The sequence below is a fragment of the Pongo abelii genome, chromosome Y (genome assembly GCF_028885655.2).
Source record: "Pongo abelii isolate AG06213 chromosome Y, NHGRI_mPonAbe1-v2.0_pri, whole genome shotgun sequence".
NCBI classification, from domain to species: domain Eukaryota; kingdom Metazoa; phylum Chordata; class Mammalia; order Primates; family Hominidae; genus Pongo; species Pongo abelii.
In genome coordinates this window covers 38952556-38960476 of record NC_072009.2, presented here as the reverse complement: position 1 = coordinate 38960476, position 7921 = coordinate 38952556, and the positions used below count along the sequence as shown (strand labels likewise).

The following is a 7921-nucleotide window of genomic DNA, read 5'->3' as shown; positions in this document are numbered from 1 at the left end:
ATTCACAAAGAACAAAACAGAAAAACAATCAAAAAGAATGAAGAACATTTACCAGATATACAGAATTACCTTAAATAAGAAAATCTAAGATTTAGCAATATTCATGAAAGAGTTCAGCAAAAGGAAGTTATATACAGCATATTCAAATGAATAGTAACAACTTTCAAAAATTTGAGAGAAATATAAATATATAGGTTCAGAAAGATCGGAAACTACAAAAAAGATTAACACTGCATAAAACTATCCCACAACAAACAAGAATCAAACTCTCACTCCCAGTCACCACTGCCAGCTCGCTCACCTTGTTCTTCTGCGGCTCCACTATCCCACTCCTCCGCCCATTGCAATAGAAGAAGTGATCGCCATGCTGGTCATTGACAATGGCTCTGGCATGTGCAAAACTGGCTTTGCTAGGGACAGCATTCCCCGAGCCATGTTTCGCTCCATTGTGGGTTGCCCCTGACACCAGAGCGTGATGGTGGACATGGGCCAGAAGGAGTCCTAAGTGGGCAACGAAGCCCAGAGCAAGCGCAGCATCCTGACCCTGAAGTGCTCCATCAAGCATGACATCCTCACCAACTGGGACAACATGGAGAAGATCTGGCACCACTTCTACAATGAGCTGCATGGGGCCCCAGAGGAGCAGCCAATGCTGCTAACCAAGGAACCCCTGAATCCCAAGGCGAACAGAGAGAAGATGACTCAGATTATGTTTCAGGCCTTCAACACCCCAGCCATGTATGCGGCCATCCGAGATGTGCTGTCCCTCTATGACTTTGGATGTATCACTGGCATTTTCATGGACTCTGGACACAGGGTCACCAACACAGTGCCCTTCTGGGAGATCTAATCCCTTCCCCATGCCATCCTGCATCTGGATCTAGTTGGCTGGGACTTGACTGAGAACTTCATGAAGATCCTCAACAAGCTAGGCTACAGCTTCACCACCACACCCAAATGGGAAATCATGCACGACATCAAGGAGAAGCTATGCTAGATCTCCCTGAACTTCAAGCAGGAGATGGCCACTGCCACATTCTCCTCTTCTCTGGAGAAAAGCTATGAACTGCTCAATGGTCAGTTCATCACCATTGACAACGAGTGTTTCCAGTGTCCAGAGGTGCCGTTCCAGCCTTCCTTTCTGGGCATGGAATCTTGCAACATCTGCGAGACCACCTTCAACTCCATCATGAAGTGTGACGTGGACCTCTGCAAAGACCTGTATGCCAACATGGTACTATCTGGCAGCACCACCGTGTACCCAGGCATTGCTGACAGAATGCAGAAGGAGATCACTGCCCTGGTGTCCAGCAATATGAGGATTAAGATCATTGCACCACCAGAGCACAAGTACTCAGTTTGGATTGGTGGCTCCATCCTGGCCTCACTGTACACCTTCCAGCAGATGTGGATTAGCAAGCAGGAGTATGATGAGTTGGGACCCTCCATCGTCCACCAAAAATGCTTCTAAATGGACTGAGCAGATGTGTAGCATTTGCTGCATAGGTTAATACAGAAGAAGTATAAATTTGCCCTTGGCAAATGCATACACCTCATGCTAGCCTCATGAAACTGGAATAAGCCTTTGAGAAGAAATTGTCTTTGAAGCTTGTATCTGATATCATCAGCACTGGATCATAGAACTTGTTGCTGATTTTGACCTTGTATTCAAGTTAGTTGTTCCCCTTGGTATTTGTTTAATACTGTGTACATATCTTTGAGCTCAAACTTTAGTGCATGTGGCTTGGTCACTTCATGACTGAGGTAAGAACGTGCTTGTGGAAGACAAGCCTGTGGCTTGGTGAGTCTGCATGGCCAGCAATCTCTGATCTGTGCAGGGTATTAATGTATCAGGGCTGAGTGTTCTGGGATTTCTCTAGAGGCTGGCAAGGACTCCTGACTTAGTTGCTTCTGTCCTGCCTCTCTGTCACGGTTGAAAAGTCCAAGCCATAGGACCCAGTTTCCTTTCTTAGCTGATGTTTTTTTGCCAGAACACCATGGGCTGTCACTTGCCTTGAGTTGAAAGCAGTTTGCATTTACACCTGTAAATGTATTCATCCTTTTAATTTATGTAAGTTTTTTTGTATGATATTCTAGATTCTTTAAAGACATGATAACAAATTTTTGTTTCTACTGTTATATGAGAACGTTAGGACTCAGCAACACATCACTGTGTAAGAAAAAATAAAAGTGCTGCCAAAAAAAGAATCAAACTCTCAAAGGTTGAGAAATAAAGAAAATTCTAAAAGCACTAAGGGAAAATAAACAAAAAAAGGAGGAGCTTGAAATCATTCAGCAAAAGACTTGTCACCAATAGGATTTTAAGGAAGACACTGTATTAAAAGACATAAATTGTGACATCAAAAACATAATTGGAACAGAGGGTAAATGTCTACAGTTTTTATATGACAAAAGTTGTCAGCTTAAGCTAGTTGATAATTAAGTATAAGATGTTTTCTCTGAGCCTTTGAAGACCATCAAAAACTACAGCAGCAACACTAATGATAAAAACAAAGCAATCAAAGCTTATCACTACTGAAATTATTTAAATGCTAAACATTTAAAAGCAGACATGGGAGGAAGAAAGGAAAAAATGATGTATGACTCAATCAGAAACAACTAACAAGATAACAGTAGTAAGAACTTACTTATCAATAATTATCTTGAATGCAAATGAATTAAATTATGCAATTAAAAGTTGTGGAGTGACCAAATGGATTTTAAAAATGGAATTCAACAACATGTTACCTATGAGACCCACTTAATCTTTAAGGACAAACATGGGCTGAAAGTGAAGGAATTGAAGAAGATACTGCTATGCAAATGGTAATAAAAAATTTGGAGTGGCTATACTCCTATCTATAAAAGAGATTTCAATTCAAAACCTGTCATAAGACCAAGAAGGTCATCATTTAATAATAAAGCAACCAATTCATCAAAAGGTTATAACAGTTATATATATAAATCTGCACTCAACATTGGAGCACCTAAATATTTAAAGCAAATAGAAATAGAAATGAAGAGAAAAATGGCAATAAAATAGTTGTAGGAAATTTCAGTACCTCAATTAAAACAAGGAACAGACAAACTCGGCAGAAAATTAATAAGAAAATGCCAGACTTGAATTGTAGTTTTAGCTAAATGAACCCACAGACATATACAGAACTTTTCATCGTGTAGAAGCCGAATATATATTTTGCTGTAACACGCCTGGAGGATTCTGTAAGATAGACCATATGCAAGGCCATAAAACAAGTCTTAACAAAGTAAGATGGCTAAAAATATAGTGAGTATTTTTTCAGACCGTCATGGTAGCAAACCAAAAATCAGTAAGAAGAGAAATCTTAAAAAAAAAAGTCTCAAATAATGAACATTTTTTTTTTTTTGAGACAGAGTCTCGCTTTGTTGCCCAGGATGCAGTGCAGTGGCACAATCTAGGCTCATCGCAAGCTCTGCCTCCCAGGTTCACGCCATAGTCCTTCTCCAGTCTCCCAAGTAGCTAGCACAAAAGGCACCTGCCACCACACCCAGCTAATTTTTCATATTTTTAGTAGAGATTGAATTTCACCATGTTAGTCAGGGTGGTCTCGATCTCCTGACCTCATGATCTGCCCAACTCGGCCTCCCAAAGTGCTGAGATTACAGGCATGACCCACCACCCCCCAGCCTACATGGCATTTTTAAAACATTGTCCTGAATAATGAATTGATGAAATGAAAAATGAAAAGAAAAATTCATAAATATCTTGAGGCAAATAATAGTGGAAACTCAACATACCTATACCTATGGTGTGCAGTGAAGCAGAATTATGATGGAAAATTACAACAATAAATGCATACATTAAAAAAAAAACATACCAAATAAGCAACATCTCATTGTATCTAAGAAACTAGAAGGAAAAACATCTAAATTCAAAATTAGCACAATTAATAAAATAATAATTAAAACAGAAACAAATCAAATAGGGAACATAAACATCTGATGAGAAAAAAATAAAGGCAGCCAAATTATAAAGAAATAAGTAAAGTTGTCTCTCTTTGCAGATGACAAGCTCCTATATGTAAAGACGGTTCAAATATTCTATTTAAGAATCTGTTAGAACCAATGAACGAATTTGGTAACATCATTGTATAAATAATTACCTAACTGAAAAAGAATTCAAGACACTCATCTGACTTATAAGCATATCAAAGAAATTAAATACTTAAAAAAAGGTAACCAGAAAGTAAAAGATCTCTCCATTGAAAACTATGAGACATTGTTAAAAGCAATTTAAGAAGACAAAAATAAATGGAAAGATTGTCTATGCTTATGGATTGGGAGAGTTAATATTGTTAAAATATTTATAGCATCAAAAGCAATATACAGATTCAATGCGATCCAACAAAATTTCAATGGCATTCTTCACAGAAATAGAAAACAAAATATAAAACTTGTATAGCTATATAGAGAGCCATAAATTGTGAAAACAATTCTTGAGAAACAAAAAAGAAGTAGGAAGAATCACATGAACTTATTTGAAATTGGCATGAACACAGAATCATGACCAAAGGAACAGAACAGAACATCCAAGCATATTTAGTCAATTAGTTTTTGAAATCTACAGCAAAATCATAAAATGAGAAGAGGGATCATGTTTTCTATGAGTAGTGCTGGGAAAACTAGATTTCCACATGCAAAAGAAAAAAATTGGATCCACATTTTACATCATACACAAAAATCAAATGAAGATGAGTTGAAAAATCCTAAATGTAAGACTGCAACCTCTAAAACACCTAGAAGAGAACACAGAAAAAAGCTCATGAATGATGGCCTTGATAATAATTATTTTGAATACCATATTAAAAACTCAGTCCACATAAACAAAAACAAATAAGCAAGACTACATCAAATGAAAAAGGAATCAATCGACCAAATACAATAGCCTAAATATTGGGGAAAATATTTTCAAGCTATATATCTGATGATGGGTTAAGATCTAAAGTTTATGAAAAAATTGTATGTGGGAAAGAAAGTTTCTGGGGTGCCAGTTGATTTGATCTCCCCTATGTGAGACACCCATGGGGAGCCATGGGTGGCTTCTGAGGAGAAAAATCTCCTTACTGCCTTCATGTCTTTTTCCCTGAGAGCACAACCGCACAGCACATTCCACTGGTTGCTCAGGGAGATAACACTCCCTTGAAGCAGTGGAGTATAATCAAACGTCTTGGCTCTTCCTGAAACCTGTTCCCACCCATTTCAGTTCTGATAAGTTAAAGATCTTAAGTAGTTTAGCCACCCGCCTTTGCTCAAGGGAATTCACAGAAATCACCAGTGCTATACATCTTACTCAATGACTGAGGAGTTCTCCTTCACTGATTAATCATTTTCCTCATTCCTTCCTCCCCCTCCCATCTACCCTAAGAACAAAGAACTTGTAAACCACTAAATTAGGTGGAGCCTGACAACTTTGGGCCGTGAGCAAGCCTCCAATGCTCAGGCCCCCTGGACCAGCATTTTAAATGCTTATTCTCTCTCTTTCTATCTCCTTTGTCTCCCCCAGACTCAAGGTACCTGTGGGGTGTTGTGAGACTGTTTTCCCTGACATTGTACAACTCAACAGTAGCAAAACAAATAAATATATTAAAAGCTGAGCAAAAGCTCAGAATTGACATTTCTCCAAGGAACATGTAAAAATGGGCAACAGGTATTTAAAAACTTTTCAACATCATTAATCATCAGAAAAAAATTAAATCAAAGATACTTTGAGACGTTACATAACTCACATCAGGATAGCTATTATTAAAAACTCAAAAGATCACAAAGATTGGCTAGGATGTATTGAAAATGAAACTCATGTACAGTGTTGTTGGTAATGTGTAGCAATTATAAAAATCGGTATGGAGGTTTCCAGAAAATTAAAAATAAAGCTACTTATGCCTCAACAACTCTTCCTTTAGACATATAACCAAAGGAAATCCCTACCTCATAGAGATATTTGCACTCTCATGTTCATTGCAGCATTATTAACAATAGCTAAATATGGAAACAACCTTATTGTCCAGTACAAAGAAATATTATTTAGCCCTAAGCAAGAATGAGATCTTGCCATTTGCCCCACCATGGAGGAGCTTGGGGGTAACTATGCTAAGTGAAATAAACCAGACACAGAAAGAGAAATATTTATAGTCACATATATGCAACAGAAGGGAGGGCGGTGCCAGGCTTTTTTTTCTTAATGAGTTCTCAAAGGCTAATAAAAAAAGATCTCGCTCCTTATCACAAGAATGACACTAAACTCTTCAAAAAGTATCCACCCCCAAGACCTGAGCATCTCCCACTCAACCTTTCCTCCAACACTGGGGATCAAATTTCAGCATAAAGTTTGTAAAAGCAAATATCCAAACTATAGGAGTAACTATGTGAGATTAGAAATATGTTAATTTGCTCTAGTATGGTAGCCTTTGAAATAGCAATATGTATCCCATAGTATATGTCGTACACATGAAATGAACATAATAGGATGCATTTTTATTTATTTATTTATTTTTAAATTTTTATTATACTTTAATTTCTAGGGTACATGTCTACAGTGTGAAGGTTTGATACATAGGTATTCGTGTGCCATGTTGGTTTGCTGCAACCATCAACACATCATTTACATTAGGTATTTCTCCTAATGCTATCCCTCCCCCAAATCGCTACCCCCCCCATTTCTTGACAGGCCCTGGTGTGTGATTTTCCTTGCCCTGTGTCCAGCTGATCTCATTATTCCATTCCCACCTATGAGTGAGAACATGTGGTGTTTGGTTTTATGTCCTTGTGAAAGTTTACTGAGAATGATGGTTTCTAGCTTATCCATGTCCCTGCAAAGGACAAAAACTCATCTTTTTTAATGGCTGCTTAGTATTCAGTGGTGTATATGTGCCACATTTTCTTAATCCAGTCTATCATTGATGGACATTTGTGTTGTTTCCAAGCCTTTGCTATTGTAAATAGTGCCACAATAAACAAATGTATGCATGTTTCTTTATAGCAGCATGATTTATAATCCTTTGGTTGTATATCCAGTAATAGGATTGTGGGGTCAAATGGTAATTCTAGTTTTAGATCCTTGAGGAATCACCACACTGTCTTCCACAGTGGTTGAACTAATTTACTCCCAGCAACAGTGTAAAAGTATTCCAATTTCTCCACATCTACTCCAGCATCTGACTTTTTAATGATCGCCATTCTAAGAGGCATGAGATGGTATCTCATTTTGGTTTTCATTTGCATTTCCCTGATGACCAATGACGATGAGCATTTTTCCCTGCACGTGTTGGCTGCATAGATGTCCTCTTTTGAGAAGTGTCAGTTCTTATCCTTTGCCCACCTTTTGATGACTTTTTTTCATATAAATTTGTTTGTGTTCTTTGTTGATTCTGGATATTAGTTCTTTGTTGGATGGGTAGATTGCCAAATTTTCTCTCATTCTGTAGGTTTCCTGTTTACTCTGATGGTAGTTTCTTTCACTGTGCAGAAGCTCTCTAGTTTCATTAGATCCTATTTGTCTATTTTCACTTTTATTGCCATTGCTTTTGGTGTTTCAGTCATGAAGTGCTTGCCCATGCCTATGTTCTGAATGGTATTGCCTAAGTTTTCTTCTAGGGTTTGTATGGTTTTAGGTTTAACATTTAAGTATTTAATCCATTTTGAATTAATTTTTATGTAAGGTGTAAGGAAGGGATCCAGTTTCAGCTTTCTAAAAATGGCTAGCCACTTTTCCCAGCACCATTTGCTAAATAAGGAATCCTTTCCCCATTTCTTCTTTTTGTCAGATGTGTCAAAAATGAGATCATTGCAGATGTGTGGTGTTATTTCTGAGGCCTGTCTTCTGTTCCATTGGTCAATATATCTGTTTTGGTACCAGTACCATGCTGTATGGTACCAGTATCATAGG

General features: G+C 37.7%; 1 pseudogene; it reads left to right on the top strand.

Annotated features, from left to right (window-relative positions):
• Positions 1 to 346: 346 nt before the first annotated feature.
• LOC129053175 (actin, cytoplasmic 2-like) lies at positions 347 to 1471 on the top strand (annotated as a pseudogene).
• The last annotated feature ends 6450 nt before the right edge of the window (positions 1472 to 7921 follow it).